Here is a 25,005-nt window from a genome sequence, read left to right as displayed (position 1 = left end):
AATGATTTGTTTTGTTCTATGGATTTTTTTTTTCAATTATGCCAATTTTATTTTTTAAGGAATTATTTTCTTTTTCCAGTTCACTAATTCTGTTTTTCAGGGAGTTGATTTTTTTTACCACTCCATCTTTTAATGAGTTACATGTCTTAACCAGACCCTCTTGCAAAGCTTCCCTTTCCTTTCCCCATTTTTCTTCTAGCTCTCTTTTAGGAGCCTTTTTAATTTCTTCCATGAGAGCCTTATGTGGTAGGTACCAAATCATATCCACCTTTGGATCTAGAGATAAACTGTTTTTAGTCTCCTCAGGATCTGAAATCTGCTCTCTTTCAGTATAGAAGCTACCTATAATTAGAACCCACTTTGCCTTTTTACTCATTTTAAAACACACACACACCACACACACACACACACACACACACACACACAAAAGCTGTAGTCTACTTTCTGCTTTTGGGGCAGTATGGTGTTACCGAGCTTCCTCAACAGACAACAGGAAGTAGCAGTGAAGCAGCAGTGGCACAGCAATGGCTGCACTGGGATTAGTGTCTGCACTTGATCAGTGGTTTTGCACTGAGATCATGCTGAGTCCCTCCCAGTGCTGGGTAGGTGTGGCCAGGTCCTGAGAGACACTAGCATTTTGGTGTTATAATCTTTGCCTTCTGAGTTTATAGCTTCCCTGCTGATCTTGCCTGAGCAGAGTAGCCAACACTGTGCTAAAGTTCTCCCTGCAAATTTTCAGTTGGTAAAGACCACACCACACCCTATTCTGATCTGCTCAGCATGAGCTGTTTCCCATGCTCTCACTGCCTGCCTGATTCTGCACCTGGTCTAGCCCCATTCTGTCTTTGCACATGAGCAAAAACAGACCTTTTCTGGGGAATTTCAAGATTATCTTCTGTTGGTAATGTGTTGTACTCCCAACATTTGTGGGTTTTGACAGTCAAGCACTAATTTCGAGGCTGCTTCATAAAAAGTAGTCTGAGGGTAAAGGAGAGCTCAGAAAAACATGTGTGTCCTCTCCACCATCTTGGCTCCACCCTATTACTTATTGTTTTTTATAGAAAAATAGTGTCCCATTATATTCATATACTACAACTTGTTCAGTCATTCCCCAAATTATGGGTATCCATTCAATTTCCAATTCTTTGTCATCAGAAAAAGAGCTACTATATACGTTTTTATACATGTTGGTCCTTTTGATATTATTATAATTTCTTTGAGATACAGACCTAGTAGTGGTGTTCTTGGGTCAAAGGATATGTACAGTTTTATAGCCCTTTGGGCATAATTCCAAATGGTTGAATCATTTCATAGGTCTACCAACAATACATTAGTGTCCCAATTTTCCCATATCCCCTCCAATATTTATCATTTTCTTTTTCTGTCATATTAGCTAATTTTATAGGTTTGAGATAGTACCTCAGACTTGTTTTTAATTAGTACTTCTCCAATGAATAGTGATTTAGTGCTTTTTTCATATGAGTATAGATAGCTTTCATTTGTTCACCTAAAAAATGCCTATTCATATCCTTTGACCATTGATCAATTGGGGAATGACTTGTATCTTTATAAACTTGACCCAGTTCTCTATATATTTTAGAAATGAGGCCTTTATCAGAAACACCAACCATAAAAATTACTTTCCATCTTTCTGCTTTCCTCCTAATTTTTGTTGCATTGGTTTTATTTGTGCACACACTTTTTAATTTTTTTTTAATTTTTATTTAATAATTACTTTATATTGACAGAATCCATGCCAGGGTAATTTTTTTTTTACAACATTATCCCTTGCACTCGTTTCTGTTCTGATTTTTTCCCTCCTCCCTCCACCCCCTCCCCTAGATGGCAAGCAGTCCTATATATGTTGGATATGTTGCAATATATCCTAGATACAATATATGTTTGCAGAACCAAACAGTTCTCTTGTTGCACAGGGAGAATTGGATTCAGAAGGTATAAATAACCCGGGAAGAAAAACAAAAATGCAGATAGTTCACATTCGTTTCCCAGTGTTCTTTGTTTGGGTGTAGCTGCTTCTGTCCGTCATTTATCAATTGAAACTCAGTTAGGTCTCTTTGTCAAAGAAATCCACTTCCATCAAAATATGTCCTCATACAATATCATTGTCGAAGTGTATAATGATCTCCTGGTTCTGCTTATTTCACTTAGCATCAGTTCATGTAAGTCTCGCCAGTCCTCTCTGTACTCATCCTGTTGGTCATTTCTTACAGAACAATAATATTCCATAATATTCATATACCACAATTTACCCAGCCATTCTCCAATGGATGGGCATCCATTCATTTTCCAGTTTCTAGCCACTACAAACAGGGCTGCTACAAACATTTTGGCACATACAGGTCCCTTTCCCTTCTTTAGTATTTCTTTGGGGTATAAGCCCAATAGAAACACTGCTGGATCAAAGGGTATGCACAATTTGATAACTTTTTAGGCATAATTCCATATTGCTCTCCAGAATGGTTGGATTCGTTCACAACTCCACCAACAATGCATCAGTGTCCCAGTTTTCCCGCATCCCCTCCAACATTCATCATTATTTTTTCCTGTCATCTTAGCCAATCTGACAGGTGTGTAGTGGTATCTCAGAGTTGTCTTAATTTGCATTTCTCTGATCAATAATGATTTGGAACACTCTTTCATATGAGTGGTAATAGTTTCAATTTCATCCTCTGAAAATTGTCTGTTCATATCCTTTGACCATTTATCAATTGGAGAATGGCTTGATTTCTTATAAATTTGAGTCAGTTCTCTATATATTTTGGAAATGAGGCCTTTATCAGAACCTTTAACTGTGAAGATGTTTTCCCAGTTTGTTGCTTCCCTTCTAATCTTGTTTGTATTAGTTTTGTTTGTACAAAGGCTTTTTAATTTGATGTAATCAAAATTTTCTATTTTGTGATCAGTAATGGTCTCTAGTTCATCTTTGGTCACAAATTTCTTTCTCCTCCACAAGTCTGAGAGATAAACTATCCTATGTTCCTCTAATTTATTTATAATCTCTTTCTTTATGCCTAGGTCATGGACCCATTTTAATCTTATCTTGTTTATGGGTGTTAAGTGTGGGTCCATGCCTAATTTCTGCCATACTAATTTCCAATTATCCCAGCAGTTTTTATCAAATAATGAATTCTTATCCCAGAAGTTAGGGTCTTTGGGTTTGTCAAACACTAGATTGCTATAGTTGACTATTCTGTCTTGTGAACCTAACCTTTTCCACTGATCCACTAATCTATTTCTTAGCCAGTACCAAATGGTTTTGGTGACTGCTGCTTTATAATATAATTTTAGATCAGGTACAGCTAGACCACCTTCATTTGATTTTTTTTATTAATTCCCTTGAGATTCTCGACTTTTTATTGTTCCATATGAATTTTGTTGTTATTTTTTCTAGATCATTAAAATATTTTCTTGGAAGTCTGATTGGTATAGCACTAAATAAATAGATTAGTTTAGGGAGTATTGTCATCTTTATTATATTCGCTCGTCCTATCCAAGAGCACTTAATATTTTTCCAATTATTTAAGTCTGACTTTATTTGTGTGGAGACTTTTTTATAGTTTTGCTCATATAATTCCTGACTTTCCTTTGGTAGATAGATTCCCAAATATTTTATGGTATCGACAGTTATTCTGAATGGAATTTCTCTTTGTATCTCTTGCTGTTGGGTTTTGTTGGTGATGTATAAAAATGCTGAGGATTTATGGGGATTTATTTTGTAGCCAGCTACTTTGCTAAAATTATGAATTATTTCTAATAGCTTTTTAGTAGAATCTCTGGGGTTCTCTAGGTATACCATCATATCATCTGCAAAGAGTGATAGTTTGGTTTCCTCATTGCCTACTCTAATTCCTTTAATCTCTTTCTCGACTCTTATTGCCGAAGCTAGTGTTTCTAATACGATATTAAATAATAATGGTGATAGTGGGCAACCTTGCTTCACTCCAGATCTTACTGGGAAAGGTTCCAGTTTTTCCCCATTGCATATGATGCTTACTGAAGGTTTTAAATATATGCTCCTGACTATTTTAAGGAAAAGTCCATTTATTCCTATGCTCTCAAGTGTTTTTATTAGGAATGGATGTTGGATTTTATCAAATGCTTTTTCTGCATCTATTGAGATGATCATATGGATTTTGTTTGTTTGGTTATTGATATAGTCAGTTATGCTAATAGTTCACACTTTTTAATTTAATGAAATCAAAATTATCCATTTTGCATTTCATAATGTTCTCTAATTCTTATTTGGTCACAAATTCCTTCCTTCTCCAAAGATCTGAGAAGTAAACTATTCCTTACTCTCCTAATTTGCTTATAGTAGCTCCCTTTACATCTAAATTATGAACCTATTTGCAACTTATCCTGGCATAGGTTTTGAGATATTAGTCTATGCCTAGTTTTTGCCATGCTGGTTTCTAGTTTTCCCAGCAGTTTTTGTGGAAATAATAAATTTTTTATCTCAGAAACTGTAGTCTATAGGTTATCAAACAGCAAATTACTATAGCTACTTACTACTATGTCTTGTGCACCTAATCTATTCCACTGATCCACCACTCTATTTCTTAGCAGCAGCAAATGGTTTTGATGATTGCCACCTTATGATATAGTTTTAGATCTGGTAGACTAGGTCATCTTCCATTATATTTTTCCCCATTAATTCCCTTGATATTCTTGATCTTTTCTTCTTCCAGATAAATGTTGTTACTATTTTTTTTCTAGCTCTATAAAATCTTTTTTTGGTAACTTGATTGATATGGTAGTGAACAAGCAGATTAAGTTATGTAGAATTATCATTTTTATTATAATAGCTTTGCCTATCTATGAGCAATTGATATTTTTCCAATTGTTTAGATATGACTTTATTTGTGTGAAAGCGTTTTGTAATTGTGTTCATATAGTTCTTGGATTTGTCTTGACAGGTAGACTCCCAAATATTTTATATTGTCTACAGTTTCTTAAAATGTAATTTCTCTTTCGTCTCTTCCTCCTGGGCTTTGCAGTAATATATAGAAATGCTGATGATTTCTGTGGGTTTGTTTTGTATCCTGCAACTTTGCTAAAGTTGTTAATTATTTCAAGTAGTTTTTTAGTTGACTCTATAATTCTTTATGTATACCATCATATTATCTGCCAAGAGTGATAGTTTTGTTTTCTCATTGCCTTTTCTAATTCTTTTGATTTATTTTTCTTCTCCAATAGCTAAAGCTAATATTTCCAGTACAATATTGAATAGTGGTGGTGATAATTGATCCTACTGGAAATGCTTCTAGTTTATCCCCATGACATATAATGCTTCCTGATGGTTTTAATTAGATTCTGCTTATCATTTTAGGGAAAATTCCATTTGTACCTATGCTGTCTAGTGTTTTTTTTATTAGGAATGGATGTTAGATTTTGTCAAAAATCTTTTTCTGCATCTATTGAGATAGTCATATGATTTTTGTTAGTTTTGTTATTGATTTGGTCATTTATCCTTATACTGACCCAATTCTGGATTCGTAGTATGAATCCTCCCAGGTTACAATGTATATTATCCTAGTGATAAATTGTTGTAATCTTTTGCTAGTACTTTATTTAGTATTTTTGCATCAATATCCATGAAGGGAAATGCTCTATAATTTTCCTTCTTTGTTTTGGCTCTTCCTACTTCAGTTTTAACACCATATTTCTGTCACAAAAGGAATTTAACAAGGCTCTTTGCCTTTTTTTCAAATAGTTTATATGGCATTGGAATAAACTGTTTTTAAAAGGTAAAACTGGCTTCTATATCTATCTGCTCCTAGAGATTTTTTTCTTAGGAAGTTCATTAATGACTTGTTCTATTTTTTTCTAAAATGGGATTATTTAAGTATTTTATCTTCTCTTATGTTAATCTCAGAAATTTATATCTTCATAAATACTCATCCATTTCACTTAGTTGACACACAATTGGGCAAAATAATTGAATTATTGTTTTAATCTCCCCTTAGTTGTTGGTGAATTCATTGTTTTCATTTTTAATGCTGAAAATTTGTTTTTCTTCTTTTTAAAAACTCAAGTTAACAAAAAGTTTATTTTATTGCTTTTTTCTCCATAACATCAACTTAGTTTTATTTATTAGTTCAATAGTTCTCTTACTTTCAAATTTGTTAATCTCTCTTTAGTTTTCAGAATTTCTGATTTGGTATTTAATTAGTGACTTTTAATTTTTTTCCCTACCTTTTTCTAGCATGCTCAATTCATTGATGATGTATTCTTTATTTTATTCATGTAAGCATTTGAGATATAAAATTTCCCCTACGAACTGCTTTGGCTTCATCCCATAAGTTTTGATATGTTGTCTCATTATTGTCATTCTCTTGGATGAAATTATTGACTATTTCTAGGATTTTTTTATCTACTCATTCCTGAGGATTAAAGTATTTAGTTTTCAATTAATTTTAGTCTCTCTTTCCATAGCTCTTTATTACATGTAATTTGTATTGCATTGTGATCTGAAAAGGATATATTTAATATTTCTGCCTTTTTGCATTTGATTGTAAGGTTTTTAAGCCCTAGCATATGACAAAAAAAAAAAAACCACTATATTTTTTAAAGGTTAAAAAGTTTACATTTCTAAAGGGATTCTCTTTCTGGTTCTTTTACTAAATTACCTTCCACAACTTGGCTGTCTCGATGCTGGCTCTGAAACTATTCAGAACTTTCTCCACAACATATCCCTCATCAGTCCCCTTCTCTCTACTCCTCATCACCACCTTAGTTCAGGTTCTTTTGACTTCTCAATTGAAGTACAACAGTCTTCTATTTGTGCTCTCACCTTTTATTCTCTTCAGTTTCCATGCTAGCCATCAAAGCAATCTTTCAAAGGCATATGTCTGACTTTATTGTGATATATTATCACTTGGCTCAAGAAACTTCCACAATCTTTGTGATCTTCAGAATAAAATACATACTTCTTCGGACTTAGTTCACTTTATTTTCTTCCATTTCAACTAGGTTGAATGCAGATTGGCTCAAGTGCTTTTGTTTCCTGAACTCAGAATTCTATCCATAGCTTTCACGTCTTTGAGTAGCCAGTCTCTAAAACAGAAAATCTCTTCTGATAATACAATAGTGCAGCAGAACTTACCTTGTCTTTCTTTAATTTTCATTTTTCATCTTAACTTTCAGCGTATAAAAGGTCATTGTTGCAGAAATATTCTAGAACTTCGTGGGTTCTCCAAGGGCTACTCCAAATACTTTGATACTGATATCAATCTCTTTTGAAAGACCAGTGGACAGTCAGTGATTGACAATGATAATGACTTCTTGGTTGGTGGGGATGAGCCACTAGTGTGAAGATGGAGTTAGTAGAATGAGAGGGAGATGAAGGAAGAGTTAGCCCTGAGTCAGAAAAACCTGATTTCAAGCCTTGACTTGAAGAAGATGTTAGCAAGTTACTTAACTTTAATTAACTAAGTTAAAAATTGTAAGACTGTGACTTGGATGGGAAGAGGGCTGAAGAACTCAGGTAATAAATACTCTGATAATAAGAACCACTGTATAAAATTTATGTATACCTGCAATGTTATTATGGGGGGGGGGGTTATTTTTTCAGGTATTTCTGATTCTTTGTGCCTCTACTTGGGGTTTTCTTCACAAAGATACTAAAGTGGAAAAACTGAGACAAATAGGGTAAAGTGACATGGTCACATAGCTAGTAAGTATCTGAAGCCAAATTTGAAGTCAGGTACTCCTTCAGGCCTGAAATTTTATCTACTGTACTACCTACCTACTGCTGGGCTTCTTTGCCTTCCCTCAAATCAACAGAGGATGGAGCTATAATTTTAAACTCATTAACTGGTGCAGGAAAGTTGCTTCTATATCTATTATTCAGTTGGTTTACTGCCAATCTAATCATTGTTTTTCAATTAATGACTTGTATTTCCCCTGAGTTTCTTTATCTTATGTCTTAAGAATTCCAGTTAAATCTTTCCATTAGCCCTGCAGTTTGGAATTATAAACCAGGCAAAAAGTCCACACTATTCCTTTGGGTTTCATCCCAGTTTTTAATTTTATGGGGTTTGATCACTCTTTTCTCTCAAAGTCCAAATATTATAACCAATCAACAGACCCTAGTGCAATCTGTGTCTTCTCATGTTCAGAGATGAACAAAACTCAATTCTATGCACCTGCAAATTATCTTTAAGCAATAATTTTTGTTAATTTTTTTACTGAGTAAGCCAGTATAATTTATCTGACAGTTTTCAGAGGACAGCTTTTGGTAATGAATGTGATGGTAGTAGTCTTAATAATGGTCTCACATTCTGTCCAATGGAGAAGAATAGTTTTGTAGATGCCATTACTTTCCATTTACTTAAATTTTATTTATGTTATAGTCTAACCAAGATTTGCTGGGCCAAATACCCAAATGTTCAATTTTCTCATAATTCCATTTCAATCTGCTTCTATTTCTCTCACAACCCTTCTTTACATTTGTCTCCCTTAGTTTTTAATTTGATCCACTCTTTTATTGTACTTTGCTTCATCTGATTTCAGTTTAGTATGAGATGAGATGTAAACAACCTTAATCAGTATGTTTGCATAAATTACATCTTCCCATAGCTTCTCATCCCAGACTTTACTGCCATTAATTGTCCAGTTATTATTCTTTCATTTACTGAGTTTTTTCCTAGAGGCCCTAGTCACAACCAAACATAAAGTCCTTATTTCAGCACATTGGGCTGACTTTTCATTCCCTTCTTAGGCCATTTGGTCACGAATAGACAGAATGAGGGTGATTGCTCACCACTTCATACGTTGAAGGGTGAGAACAGTACTCCCATCAATGAATCACGTGTTGCTTTTTTCCATTAGCTCTTATTATGTAGGGGACCACTTAGCAATATTTTGGTGATGGCTCTTTCTGAGTAAACATATCAACACTATATCTCTTCAGGGAGTCAACTTGTCTCTTTTCTCCCAACCCTGGTTCTGTCAGTCATAAGCCATTTCCACTTAGGCACTGACTGCATGGTACTTGTTCCAATGTGTTTGTTGGGGTGATTTTTGCCCATGAGTATAGGTATTAGTGACATGCCATGGATCAAATCTTTGGTTTCAGGAATGATGTGATACACTTACAAGGATATCTTTTCATTTTTATTAATTTTATTTAGTATGTTATTTTCCCTTGGGTACATGCAAAACAATTTTAACATTCATTTTTAAAACTTTGAGTTCAAAATTTTCCCCATTCCTCCCTGTTCACCCCCCCCCATTAAGAAGGCAAAAAAATTGATACAGATTATACACGTATAGTCATGTAAAATATTGCAATATTGTAATATGCAATGCTGTGAAAGAAAAAATACCAGGAAAAAAACTCAAGAAAAAGAAGAAAGCAAAAAAAAATACTTCAATATCTAATCAGACACCATAATTTCTTTCTCTGATTATGGAGAACATTTTTCATTGAAAGTCCTTTAGAGTTGTACTGAATACTTTGTGTTGCTGAAGATAGCTAAGTCATTCACAGCTTATCATCTTATAATATTGCTGTTACTTTGTACATAGTACATTTTATTTTGCATCAGCTCCTGTCTTTCCAAACTTTTCTGAGAGCATCCTGTTCATCATTTCTAATAGCACAACAGTATTTCATCATAATCACATATCACAATTTGCTTAAGCTACTCCCTAATTGATGGACATCCCCTTAATTTCCAATTCTTTACCCTAGGAAAAGAGCTGTTATGAATAATTTTTAAACATATAGGTCCTTTCCCTTTTTGCTTTTTATCTTTTTTGGAATACAGATGTAATAGTGGTATTGCTAGGTCAAAGGGAATGCAGGGTTTTATATGCTCTTTTGGTATAGTCAGCTTCATATAAAAACTGTTCATATCTTTTTATCATTTATCAACTAGGGTATAGCTCATTTTTACAAATTTGACTCAGTTCTTTATGTGTTTGAGAAAAGAGGCCTTTATTAGAAATATTTGTTTTAATTCTTGTCACAATTATTATTGCTAACTATATTTACCTTCATCCCATTACCCCCATTTATTCTATTCTTTCTATTTTCACTCTGCCCCTCCTAAAAAGTGTTTTGCTTCTGATTATCCCCTCCTCCAATGTGTCCTTTCTTATATTAATCCCAGTTGTCCTACTTTTCTGTAGGGCAAGATAGATTCCTATACCCAATTGAGTGGGTTTGTCATTTTCTCATTGAGTCACTTCTGATGAAAGTATCCATCTTCTCTGCCCCCTTTTCCCCTCTACTGTAAAAGCTTTTTCTTGTCTTTTTATGTGAGATAATTTATCCTATTCTACAACTTCCTTTCCCTTTCTCCTAATACATTTCTCTCACCTCTTAATTTTATTTTTAAAATATAGTATTCCTTATATTCAACTCATACCTCTGCCCTCTGTCTATATGTATTCCTTCTAAGTGTTATAATAATGAGAAATTTCTTATGAGTTATAAGTATCATCTTCCCAAGTAAGAATGTAAATAGTTTGCCCTTATTAGGACTCTTATGATTTCCCTTTCCTGTTTACCTTGTTATGCTTCTCTTGAGTCTTGCATTTGAAAGTAAAATTTTCTATTCAGCTTTGGTCTTTTCATCAAGTATGCTTGAAAGTCTTCTATTTCATTGAATATCTACTTTCCCTCTGAAAGACTGTATTCAGTTTTGTTGTGTAGGTGATTCTTGATTATAATTCTAACTCTTTTGCCCTCCAGAATATCATATTCTAAGCCCTCTGAGGCTTTAATGTAGAAGCTGCTGGATCTTGTGTTATCCTAAGTGTGACTCTGCAATACTTGAATGGTTTCTTTCTTTCTGGGTGCTTGCAATATTTTTCTTCTTAACCTGGGTGTTCTGAAATTTATTCCTATAATATTCCTAGGAATTTTTATTTTGGGATCTGTTTCAGTAGTGTGTTCTTTAAATTTCTATTTTATCCTTTGGCTCTAGAATATCAGAGCAATTTTGCTTGATATTGAAAAATTATGTCTAGGTTCATTTTATTTTTGATCTTGACTTTCAGGTAGTCCAATAATTTTAAAGTTATCTCTATGAATCTACTTTCTGGTTCAGTTGTTTTCTAATGAGATACTTCACATTGTCTTCTATTTTTTTACTCTTTTGGTTTTGTTTTATTATTTCTTGGTTTTTCATAAGTTAATAGCTTCTATTTCCTCAATTCTAATTTTTAAGGAATTATTTTCTTCAGTGAGCTTTTGAAATTCCTTTTCCCTTTGGCCAATTCTACTTTTTAAGTAATTTTGTTTTTCTTCAATAAATGTTTGTGCCTTTCTTTCCATTTGGTCAATTCTTCTTTTTAAGACATTCTTCTCTTCATTGCATTTTTGTACTTCCTTTACCATCTGGCTTAGTCTGTTTTTCAGATATTATTTTCTTTAGTATATTTTGTGTCCTTTAGGAAGCTGTTTACTCACTTTTTCCCATTTTTTCACTTTTGTTCCTCTTCCTATTTTTCTTCTGAGTCTCTTACTTGATTTTCAAAAGCTTTTTTGAGCTCTTCTATGGTCTGAGGCCAATTCATAATTTTTGGAGGTTTTGGATGTTGGAGCTTTGCCTTTTTATCTTCTTCTGAGTGTGTGTTTTGAGCTTCCATGTCAGTATAGTAACTTTCTATGGTTATATATTTTTTCTGTTTGCTCATTTCCCCAGCCTATTGATTGACCTTTCATATTTTGTTAAAGTAGGGCTCTGTTTCCAAGGTGGAGGATGCATTGTCCCAACCTTTAGGGTTTTTTTGCAGATGTTTTCAGAGATACTTCTAGAGACCTGAAAGTTTTCAGTTCTTCCAAGGTGGTATGATCTAAGGAGCGGTATCTGTTACAGTCTTGACCTGTACTCTGGTCTGTGAATGACAAGTACTCTTTTCTGCCCTGGAACTGTGAAGAGGGTTCCTGCTCCCCTGTGGCTACACTCTCTGGTCGGCTTGTGTTCCTTCTCACCTTGGAACTGCCACACAACTTGAACTGTGCCCCAGGTTTGAGTATGGGCAAAGCAATAGAGTCCTGTCTCAGTGCTAGCAGAGATCTTCTGACTAGGTGTTCAACCCCCTTACCTTCTGTAGGCTGAGAGCTCCTGAAGCAGCTACTGCTACTGGAGAGTCAGTGGCTCCCTATGCCTGTTCCTGGTTTGCTGGAGCCAAAACTGAACTGGTACAGCCTATGCTGGAATGTGTTCCACTCTCACCCTAGTGCAACAGACCACTTCTGTTGAACTTCTAAGTTGATTTAGGTTGAAAATTTGTTTTGCTTGGTCTTTGTAAATGCTACTGCCATAGAATTTGTTTACATTCATTATTTAAAATTATTTGAAGGAGTTTGAGGGAAATCTCAGGCAAGTCCTAGCCCTTATTTCCATATCTTGACTTTACCTTCCCATACAATTCTTCCAAGGATCCTTAAAAATAATTTCCTGTATAGCACAATAGTATTCCATTATCATCATTATGTCCCTTTGTGTAGCCATTTTCATATTGATGAGCATACCCGTAGTTTCCAGTTCTTTGCTATCATAAAAAGATAAATACCTTTGTTAATATAGGTTCTTTACCTCTTTTCCTAATTATTTTCTAATTATGGTATCACTACACTAAAGAGTATGCACAATTAAGTAAATTTAAAGGCAGAGTTCCATATTGCCTTCAACAATGGCTGGACCAACTCACAGATATATCAATAGTACTTTAGTATGATAGAGACTATCAATTAAAGGCTTAGAAGGAACTGTTTAAATATCATTTTTTTAAATTTTCTAAAATGAAAAGAAAACATTACATGCAATGGAAAGCTTTAAACGCTTTCCCAATACATAGAAGAGTAAAGCAACTCTCCCTGTTACTATTTGATTTAGTTCCAGAAATACTGGTAATAACAATAAAATAAGAAAAAATAAATTAAATGTATAAAGAAAAATAAATAGGAAATAAAACTATTTCCATTTGCCAATAATATCATGTTTTTGCTTGAAAATTCTAGAGAATCATTAAAGATTTAAATTGAGGAAATTAATAGCTTCAGCAAAGTTGCAGGGTACAAAGCAAACATTTTCACAAATAATAAAACAAATCAAGAATCAATAATAGAAAGGGAAATCTCATTTGTAATAATTGTAAAATGCTTAAGATATATGAGAATTCATCTACCAGAACACACCAAATAGTTGCACAGATTCAGTTAGTAAATGTTCCTTAAAGAAATGAAGAAGAAAGGAGAATGGCCTTAGAAATGGGTAAATAACAGCCACAAGAATCTTGATTAGAGGATAAATGTAGACTGAATGAAGGGACAGCCTATACTAGAAAGTATAGTCAAAGTTGAGTTTCAATACCGGCAAGCAGATAGGGATCAAGAAAGGAAAAGATTTCAGATGAAAGCTAGTTTGTTATCTATGGAACCAGAATCCCAGAGAGCCCAGTGAAAGGAGGGGCAGAGGTGGGTTGGACTGAAAGGGATAGGAATAAGGGAGCAGTCAGTGGAGTTATAAGAATAAAAGGAGTTTGAACAATAGCAGCTGGGAGTTCATAATTAGGATGGGGGGGGAGGATTATGCCAGGGTAGAAGTATGTTAATTCCTGAGGAATAAGTTTAGGAAGGATACCATTGCCTGTAGGATTATTCTGATGTGTAATTGTCCTAGGGCATCAGGCAACAGAGTATGGAAAGTGTTGGAGCTGAGGAGAATGAAAGGTGACCAGGAAGGGACAAAGCAACTATTGTGGAGATGGAGGTGGCCAGAGAGTGTGGAAGTGATATGAGATGATGAAAGAAGAAGACAGAGTTCTCATTGAATGATTTTGTTTTATTGAAGTATGAGGCAAGTTTTTTAGCTAAGGATGTGGATAGGGGTTGCCAACAGATAACTGAGAAGAGAAAGACAAAGTTGGGAATAGCCATTGTGGTGAGTGAAAGCATGAATCCAATATGAAAGTATAAAGGGATTACCTTCCTGGAGTGCACACCTGGTTGGAATTATGTAACACAAATTTGTAGTGCTCTCAGTCATCAACTTTTTTGACTTTGCACATCTCCATTTTAGAAAAGTGTGAATAGGCACAAAGAAAGTAGACAGTAAAAGTAACTGAAGACATGATTGCTGCTGGGACAAGGGGGGGGGGGGGGGGGGTCTGAGACTCCAATGTAAAGGACAGTATGGATTTGAATTAATTCAATGAAGGGTCAAGATAGGGAAGAGAGTTCAGCCAATGCCAGGACAATGACCTAGGAGAGTACTAAGTGGTGGAGGTATTAAGAACTCACAGTGAAGACAAAGACCTTAGGACATAAGAATAGGAAAGGGGGATTGGTAAAAGATTATGACTTGACTAAAGGAATTTAGGGCTTCATGAAGATGGAAGTGGAACATTTGTGGATGATCACAAGATCAAGGGAATGATGAGATGGAATGGAAGATCAGGTCATGGGAACTGAGCAGATTGAGGAGCTGGAAATTAGAAGATTTGAAGGAGTATTAATATATATGTTGAGATACCTTTAAATGAAAGCAGGAGTTGGAATGGTGAGAAAGACTGAGCCAGGCTCTAAGTTCATTGTGGGAGGAAGGAAAATACCCTGGGGCTTGACCAATACAGGCCATCAGGATATGGATTAGGTGATAAGTTAAACTAAAGTAGATAGAGCGCCAGGCTTGGAATTCAAATCTGACTTCAGATCCTAACTAGCTGTGTGACCCCGAGCAAGTAATTTACCTTGTTTTCTTCAGTTCCTTATCTGTAAAATGAGCTGCAGAATGAAATGGTAAACCACTCCAGATATCTTTGCAAAGATGACCCTTAACTTAATGGGGTCAGGAAAAGTCATTCCTGACTGAAAAAATGACTGAACAACAGTTACAAAAGGAAACTCTTTCAAATAGAGTCAAAATGTGAAAGAACATATGCTCAGACCATTAATTTCCATAGCAATGATTAGAGTAGAAAGTAAAAATACAAGATGGTTCACAGATGGACTTGGTAAATTACATCAGGTCCCTTTAAAACAACTTACATATAGAGACTATCCTAATGCTTTTTTTCTTTTTGAGAGATGTGCAAGGCAGTGACATGAGCACTGGCACCTTTCTACTGCTTTTCCTATGGATTGTTCTTACCTCATCACACACAGACCTTCCTGGGCATCCTCTTATGATAGCCACTTTATGTAGCATGCGACAAAGTCTGACTTAATTCCATGGTCAGCTGCTCCACACCCAAGTATTTGTGGGCATCACAGGCCTGAGTACCTTAATTCTTTTGATGACTCCTGAGTCACTCAACTGTTGCTGTAACTGGTTTGGCTCTATGTAGAGTTGTATTACAACTGAGTCAATTGCTGATACTTTGTTTATGTGGCATCATATACTTTATTTGTAGACTTTTCAAACCTTGATGTAAGCTGCACGGAAACAGTAGTAATTGATGAACATGTGACATTTTCATCCTTCTGAAAGTTTTCTAAATGAAAAAAAAATCTTCCTTGGAGATTTGCCATTTGATTAGCTACTTCTGCTGGACCCTAGGTTGTTACTTGCCAGCTTCTGTAATTAACTAAACCCTTCACTGACTTATCTGAAAAAGAACTTTGTCACTCATTGGGTGTAGGAAACCTAAACTCAGTCCTCCAGGACAGGCTAAAAAGCTACAAGAGAGTATATATGATATTTACTTCCTGGACCGGGAATAATGGTGCACTGAGCCCAAATTGACTCCTTCATAGTGCTTGTACCAAGATGATTCTTAGGGCACTGCTCCTGATGGCAACTTCTGCTCCCTTTTTATTCTTATAATCAATCCATGGCCATACTGTCCAGGCCCTAACAAGCATAGTTCATGCATTTTCCAGAGGTGTCAGATATATGGACAGAAGTACACCATCATATATATCCCAGAGTAGATGGAGTGGCATCTTCTAGAATGCCTCTCCTAGTGACAAAAACAAACCTATATTTTAGGGAAGAGTAAAATGTCATTTAGCAAATTGGACTTTAATGTTGGATAATACTTAGCAAATTTCTGAATGAAAGTTGAATGACCCCTGGCTATGGAACCAATCACACCCTGACTAACAATCCCAGTGGGTAGGCAAAAAGAAGTTAACGGATATAAGATTTTGGATTGCTAAAGGAATTGGACCAACAGGAACCATGATTAAGCCCACGGGGACATTTCTTTATTCAGGGTCAAAGTATCTAAAGCAGGATTAAAGTGAGACAACTTTTCCAATAGGACTTTAACATCTTGAATATTCTTGGACTATCAGATGGAGTCCTAATAAAAACATTCCAAACCAGCTAAGATTGATCCCATTATTAATGATGTCCTTTCAATCTTGAAATAGACTTTTGGTTATCTCATGCACATCTTCAAGAATCAAAAGAAGTTGCTAAAGAACTTTTTCAATGTGGGAAGTGTTCAAGATTCTATATATCATAGTTAACTGCCAAATGGAATGAGATGATATATTTCATAATCTTTAGAAATATTCAATATGTATAACAGACCTTCCTTGGTCCCAGGGAAATATCTCACCAGACAATGGATGTGGCCTGACAAGGCACACTGATAATAGAACCTGCTGCTGAGGACACAGTATAGGATGCTCAAAAGGCAGTCTCTGAAGGTACAATGGCACCAGATTTCTCCCCCTTCCGATAAGGACTTGGTAATCATAGAGCAAACAAACTGAGACAAATCAGAGTGGTAATACAGCAAGAAAATATATTGTCTCTTTTAAGGATCATATACCAATAGAGAATGAAGTTTTTATGGTTGAAGAAATCCATCCATCTAAAATCACATCAATCAGGAACTGGACATTGCTTTTCTCAACCACTTTCTCAAGATTGTACTAACACAATGAATATCTTGAACTACAAGAAGGATATACGTTGACATGAAACATCATTAGTATGACAATTGGCAATATGAGTTATTACACCTCCAACTTTCAAGCAAAGAGACACATACACACTCATTCTTTCTTAGAAATCCCAATGGATAAAGCAGCAGTCATCAAAACCATTTGGTATGGGTTAAGGAATAGAATAGTTAAACAGTGAAATAGATTAGGTTCACGAGACACAATAATCAATGACTATAATAATCTAGTGTTTAACAAACCCCAGAACTCCAGCTTCTGGGATAAGAACTCACTATTTGAGAAAAATTACAGGGAAAATTGGAAAATAGTATGGCAGAATCTAGGCATTGACCAACACCTAACAGCCTATATAACAGGCTAAGATCAAAATAGGTTCCTGATTTAGACATAAAAGGTGATACTATAAGTAAATTAGGAGAGCAAGAGATAATCTATATCTCAGATCTGTGGAGAAGGAAGAAATTTATGACTTTATGGCCAAAGAAGAACCAGAAAACATTATGAAATGCAAAATGGATTATATTAAATTAAAAAGATTTTATACAAATAAAACCAATGCAGACAAGTTAGAAGGAAGCAAAAAGACTAGAAAAAAAAATTTACACCCAAAGGTTCTGATAAAGGCCTCATTTCTAAAATATATAGAGAATTGACTCAAATTTATAAGAATACAAGCAATTCTCCAACTGATAGTCAAAGGACCATGAACAATTTTCAAATGAAGAAATTAAAAGCATTTTAATGTCACATGAAAAAAATGCTCTAAGTCACTATTGATCAGAGATATGAAAATTAAGACAACTTTGAGGTACCACTACACACCTTTCAGATTGCCCAAGATGGCAGGAAAAGATAATGATTAATACTGGAGAATATGTTGAAAAACTGGGACACTAATACATTGTTGGTGAAATTATGAACTGATCCAACCATTCTAGAGAATAATTTGGAACTATGCTCCAAAGTGCTATCAAACCATGCATACTCTTTGATCCAGCAGTGTTTCTACTGGGTCTGTATCCCAAAGAGATCATAAAAAAGGGAAAAGGACACTCATGTACTAAAATGTTTGTAGTAGTCCTTTCTGTTAGTGATAAGGAACTGGAAACTGAGTAGATGCCCATCAGCTGGAGAATGGCTGAATAACTTATGGCATATGAATGCTTTGGAATATTTCTTGTTCTATAAGAAATGATCACCAGCATGATTTCAGAAAAGCCTGGAGAGACTTACATGAACTAATACTAATTGAAATGAGTAGAACCAAGAGAACATTGTACATAGCAACACAAAGAGTATGTGACAATCAATTTTGACAAAAATGACTCTTTTCAGCAATGAGGTGATTCAGGCCAATTCCAATAGACTTGTGATGGAGAGAGAGCCATCGGCACCCAGAGAGAGGACTGTGGGGACTGAGTGTGGATCATAACATAGTATTTTCACCTTTTTGTTATTTGCTTGCTTTTTTATTTATTTTTTTCCTTTTTGATCTGATTTTTCTTGTGCAGAATGATAAATGTGAAAATATGTTTAGAAGAATTGCACATGTTTAATATTTATTGGATTACTTACTGTGTAGAGGAGGGGGTGGAGGGAAGAGAGAGAAAAATTTGAAATACAAAGTTTCGCAATATTGAATATCGTAGGTTATGTTAGGAGACATGTGGCCCCTTGGCTGGGCAGATGGGAACTTTTTCAGTCTAGTATGAAAGCACTTTATTGGAACCTCTAAGATAACAAGTCGGTGGTTTGTTCTGTGGAGGAGGTAGACTAAGTTTTGGGGGAACATCTTCCCAGAAGAAGTAACCTTAGTTTGTGGCAAGAGAATTTCTGGCTCCAGCTTCTGCTTCCCACTGTGATGAGAAAAACTGTGAAGGGAAAGCAAGCCTCCCAGAGACTCCTTGCCACCCCTCTGATAAGAAGGGAACACTACCAGAGCTTCCAGACATTGTTCCTGTAAGCTCGAAGGTCATAAGGCTGGGGAAGAAGCCACAAGCCTTGTTCTGAGCAGCTGTCAGGTGTCCTTATCTTCCTCTCTTTGGTTACTTGTTTCCAGGCATGTACACCCCTATCTTCCTTCTTTTGCTTTCTGTAAAATTTGACTGTACCCATCCTGCTTATATATTCCCATGCTTTGAGCTCTGACTTTTTTTCTCATTCAAAGTACATTCCCACCTTGATCCATTTGACCAGAGATCAGTAAATCAGGAGGCAAGACAGGAAGAGAAGGAGTTTGGTTAGCAACAACCGATGAGCAGTTGCTAGGTGACAAGCAATCGGTAGAACAAAGAGAGATGGACACAAAAAGGCCTTGGGGCCATGTTACAAGAGCCCCAAAAGAATGTCTCTGGTGAAGTCCAGCCACTTTCTTTATTTGGAAAATTGAGTAACAGGGCTGGGATGTCAGGTGATTTGGGGGAGAATATGTTAACTGTGGGGTTAGAGCTATGTATATAAATAAAATCTGTTAACGATCTCTGACTCTTTGATTTGGAGATTGACAGCAGTATCTAATCAATGGAATCTTGGATGATTTCTATCTCAAGGTTAAAGAAATAGCAATGGGGAAATAGTAAATAGGGATCTTCAGGATGGCAAGAACAGGATGAGCTTGACTAATCCTATCTTGAAAGAAGACGCCACTATTTTACAGATTTCCTGCCAGGATAACGAAGATAACCCAGAAAATATCTCCCTGGAGCAAATGTGATATTTGGCCATTCCAAATTCGAACTCTGTGTGACCCTGAGCAAGTCCCTTCATCCTGTTTGCCTCGTTTCCTCATCTGTAAAAGGAACTGGAGATGGGAGGTAGACAACAGGATCTAAGCCCACGTTAACGCATTCTTCCCACAAATCACCTGACATCCCGGCCCTGTTAATTAACCTCCCAAATAAAGATAATGGCTGAGCTTTCCCAGAGAGACTCTTTTTGGGCCCCTGTAACGTCCCCTCAAGGCTGAGTAAAACCCTTCTTGGGTCCATCTTTCTTTGTTTTACTGCTCACTTGTCACCTGGCAACTGCTCGATCGGTTGTTGCTAAGCACGGTTTTTTTTTTTTTTCCTCTTCCTGCCTTGCTTCGGGATTTATTGACCTCCAGTCAAATGGACCGAGGTGGGAGGGATTACTGTCGGAAGGGAGGTTAGAGGTTCTAGGACGAGGGATTCGCCCCAAGTCCTTAGAGAGTATTGTTTACACACTTGGATTACTAACGTTTGACTGCATCCTTTAGCAAGACTTGGTCTGATTGGAGTTTCCATGATGCTAGTTAGCAGGGGGAAACTTGGCTGATGGGCATGGGGGCGAGTCACGATGTAAAGGGGCCTGCGGTTTCTGGGCTGGGAGCGGGAGGGAACAAGGTGGGACGTGCCCCCTCTCAGTCTGCATGTGGTCTCTCACGGGAGACGAGCGTCCAGTGGAGAGGAGGAGGAGGAGGAAGAATGAACGATCCAGTGGAGTGGAGATTTCCCGGATGCCACAGGGAATGATCTGGGGCTGGAAAGGCCGCCGGAAGGCCCGCGGTTTTGCGGACAAAGGGCCTAGGCTGCAGAAGTGCCAGCCCCGGGGCATGCTGCGAATGGAAGCAGCGGGTCAGGCTAAAACAGAGCCCCGCCCCAAGCCCGCGGGGTCCGAACCTGACAGTTCTCTTTCTCCAGCCAGTCAAAGGGAAGCAGGGTTCTAACAGAGGCAACTCTCTGCCCCAACCCCCCACTCGCCCCAGGCCCAAGCCCGAGGACTAGAGCCTTCAACCTTGCTCTTTCTCCTCGGCAGCCAATGACAGCAGCGAATCTGGCGGGCGCAGATTGAGATGCCGAATCGCCCTTCCCCCAAAGATTCCTTTGCGATTCTTCCCCCACTGATTAAAGGGGACACAATTTACATCACCGGCGCCCCCCTCTCCCCCATTCATCCAATCCCCTCCTAATCCCCACCCAGCCCAACCGCAAGACGAAGGAAGAAAGGGAATGCCGCCCCCCCCCACCCCACCACACACTAGAGAGGGCCAGGCCGACGTGAAAGAGAAGGAGGGTGGGAGTGGGGATGGGAGTGGGGATGGGAGTGCATCTGGTGCTGGTGAAATAAAAAAAATGGCCAAACACTAAAGGGCCCCCATCTACAATGGATACAAGCGTGAACCGAAAATACGCAAGCATACGGACTGCGTGGTGTGCCCCACACTCTGGATCCCATCCTTTCACAATCCCATGACCCTCAGTGAGAGGTCAACAAGACTAAGTGGTTTTGTACAGGCTGGGCCATCTTGGAAGAATCTGTAGCTGATTCACTTTGATTTTCTTTATCTTTGGTCCTTTGGGTGAAATGGTAACGCTTTAATGGGGACGTTGTGAGAGGGGATTTGGATCTGGGCTCCTCCAAAAAACCGAAACAAAACAAAGCAAAATTTCCTGCTGTGCCCCCCAGTGCATCATAATTCTATGGTTGCTACAGGTCCCAGGATTTTATTTCTCTTGTAATCGATTTAACATTTCATAGTCTCTTGGGACATTTCATTTCTGCTGCTAAGCTTCTCTGCTTCCAATTTGCTTTTTCCTCCCCAAATCTGTATCTAGCAAATTGACACCGTTTTTTAGGCATCTCAAAGCCATTGCATAATTTTGCTACAGGCTGGTTCCTTTTTGCCAAATAAAACATTTCCAGTTAGGTTTTTTAAGAGCCTAACTTTTCAAGTGACTTGCTTCAATTTACTAATCCGTTAATTTCTACCACTCCATCCCTGCCTTTATCTCTCTTCTCCATATCAAGCAGTAGGATAGAAGAGTTTTGGTTAAAAAAAGAAAAGAAAGAAAGAAAAGAAAAGCACTTTTCAAGTTCTTAAAAGAGGAACTGGTAACATATTTGGTTAATGGCAAGATCAAGAATATGTCTATGTAATTCAGATGGAATGCAGGAATAAAGTTCATAAAACAGGGGAAAATGAAATGATAAGATTATGATAACCCCAAAGAATTTTGTCCATGAGTGGGGTCAGAGCAAAACAAGTTGGCTCAGGTTCCTACTCCCTAAGGGGTTTACAAGGTCAGATTTAGTCCCTGTTGGATCTATGACCTCTCCTTGCTCAATGTCTCTAAATTCGTGCTGAAAACTTTGCCTCATTCATTACAGAAGTAATTGAGCTCATTCACCATGAGCTTTCTCTTCTCCCCCTACCTTATCTTTTATCATTCAGATGTCTTTTTGCCCCTCCTTTCTCTTTCACCCCTCCCTCAAAGTGATGATGTGGCCCCACTCCTTCCCAAGGTCAAACCCTCTACCTGCACAAGTGGTCCCATTCTGTCCTGTCTCCTTCAAGAGCTGTCCATTCTTATATGTCCACTCTCTCATCTTTATTCTTTCTCTGTCTCCTGGCTCATTTCCTACTGACTACAAACATGCCCATTTCTCCCCCAGACTGACAAATCCCTCACTTGATCCTTCTATCCATGATAAATAGGTGTTATTTCGCTTCTGCCCTTTGTAGTTAAACTCCTTGAAAAGGCCTACAATATGTGCCTCCAATTTCTCTCCATTTACTCTCTTCTCAACCCCTTATAAATTCAGCTTCCAACATTATCATTCTACCAAAGATCTCTCCAAAGTTAGTAATGATCCCTTAGTAGACAAATCCCTTGGCCTCTTCTCAATTCTCAGTCTCCTTGACTTCTTTGTGGCCTTTGATGCTGTTAATCACTCTCTCTTCTTTGAAACTCTTCTTTCTAGGTTTTTGGGACACCCTGTTCTCTCCAGGTTCTTTTCCTTTTTCTAACTGTTCCTCCTCTGTCCCTTTTCCAAATTATGCTATAGTTGTCCCTCAGGTTTCTGTTTTGACCCTCTTCTCTTCTCTTTGTATACTGCCTCACCTGGGGATTTCATCAGTTTCTATGGACTGAATTCTCACCTCTATTCTGATGGGTCCCAAGTCTACCTATCCTGCCCCCAAATTCTCTTCTGATCTCCAATCTCACATCTCCAATTATTTTTCAGGCATTTTGAGCTAGGGGGCCTGTAGACATCTTAAACTCAACATTTCCAAAGACAAATTCATTCTTTCCCTCTGCTACTCCTATTGCTGTAGAGGGCAACACCATCCTCCCACTTCCTCAGGCTCACAATCTAGTAGTCATCCTGGACTCCTCACTCTCTCTCATCCCCCCATATCAATCTGTTGCTTATGCTTGTCAACTTCATTTTTGCAGAATCTCTTGAATACATCTTCTCTACTCTGACACTGACAATGGTTCAGGTCCTCATCACCTAAACTATTGTAATAATCTGCTAGTGGGTCTGCCTGCTTCAGATCTCCCCACTTCCAATCCATCCTCCATTCAGCCACCAAAGTTATTTTCCTGAAACACAGGTCAGCCCCTCCTCTGAGGGTCCCATGTAAGATCCCCAGAAACAGTCATGCAATTTCCTTGGAGTCCTTGTTCTAAATAAAAAAGGGAAATTCTCCCCTTGAATCCTTGCCACCAAAAAGGTAACCATACCCATTAGGACAAGAATCCAAGTAGGCTCAGAGAAGTAGCCCAGAGGGGCGTTCTTTGAAAATTATACCCATATTTTTAGCCTAAAGAGTGTTAAAGAATTTTGCTTCACAAATTGGCCGAGAACATTTCTACTAAGTATTCAAGGGATTACTGATTGCTCATATTAAACATCATATTGATATTTATATAAAATTCAGTGATAAGCAAGGTATCAACATTTAAATGGTTAAACAAATGAAAAGTTTGCAAAATTATCTCACTAAGTAAAAAAAAAATTGTATAATTAGAGCTTTTAAAAAAAAAAAGTCTAGGGTATCTAAAATTACAGCTCCTGAACTAAGAATTTCTCCTGGGTGCTAGGAAATGCAAAGAGCCCTATTTCATCCCAGATAAAGACCCAAGTGAAAGGGGGTTCTGTGTGTGTGTTTTGCTCAGATATGTTATGTGTCTTTAATTGGTCTATCTAGATAGAGACTGAAGGGACACTAGAATACAGATCTCTAGAATTTTTTCCCCCCACCCTACCTTTTTCCAAAGAAGTCTTCAATTTCTGCCTGGAGGAGAAGTAGGAAGTTAGAGGCCAGAGAGTGGCCTCCTCTGAGAAAAAAAAAAGTACCACATTAAAACTATCTTCTATACTATCGAGAAGCCATAATTTTTAGGTTCGTTACCCTCCTAGATACTATATTTTGTCAGATTAGGAGTGTCGAAAACTCTATATGCAATAATTTACTTTCCACTGAATGGCAGTTCCATAACAGGCACATGTAACCTATGATGATAGCAAAACTAAATTAGATCAGGTATATATATGAGAATATACCAGACCATGCATAGTAAATGAGCACTCCTATTGGAAATGAGATAACTCAACTGAAAGAAAGTCTCAGATCTTACTCAATGGAAGTTTCCTGAAGTTTCTCATATACAGAGCTGGGGAAAGAGATATAAATGAGATACCAGCTGTACATGGCAACTTCTTCTTAGAGTTTCCCTTCTAAAAATCTTTTCTGAAGACCAAGATTTCTATTTTTTTTAACTTTCACCAAGTGCAGGCTTCACACAGATATAATGCATTAAATAATCAATCTCCACCAATAAGAAGAGTCTTATGAAAATAGGTTTTCAGTTAGAGTTATGCATATTATACACTTCTTTACAGACCAATAATCGACTAAAGGATATTGAATGAGACAGTTTTATTTTTTTGGCCATGACCAGTATGTAAATCTGTTTTTCTTGACTATACTACTTTTCCCGACTCTAACCCTAACCCGACTTCCAACTCCCGACTCTAAAATGCCTCCTGACTCTATGCAGTAGCTATATGCTACTATATGGATACTTAAAAAAAAAAAAAACAACAAGAAACAAAAAGAAAATATGAAATAATTTGTGGGAAACCTGAAGGTTTAAACACTTAAGGGTCACAAGCCCTTTGCAGGCAGTCACTCCATGCTGTTCATGGTCAGCAAAGAATGTAAAATTCTCTTAATTTTAGCTTTCTTCTGTTTGGGACAAAAAGACCTGCCCAATTTGACTACTCAGAGATCACTAATAGAAAGCAGAATTATTTATTAGAATCTCGAGAAGCGGACCCCATCCTGGTCTGGCGAG

Source organism: Antechinus flavipes, chromosome X (genome assembly GCF_016432865.1).
Source record: "Antechinus flavipes isolate AdamAnt ecotype Samford, QLD, Australia chromosome X, AdamAnt_v2, whole genome shotgun sequence".
Classification (NCBI taxonomy): domain Eukaryota; kingdom Metazoa; phylum Chordata; class Mammalia; order Dasyuromorphia; family Dasyuridae; genus Antechinus; species Antechinus flavipes.
Note: the sequence above shows the minus strand (reverse complement) of the source record.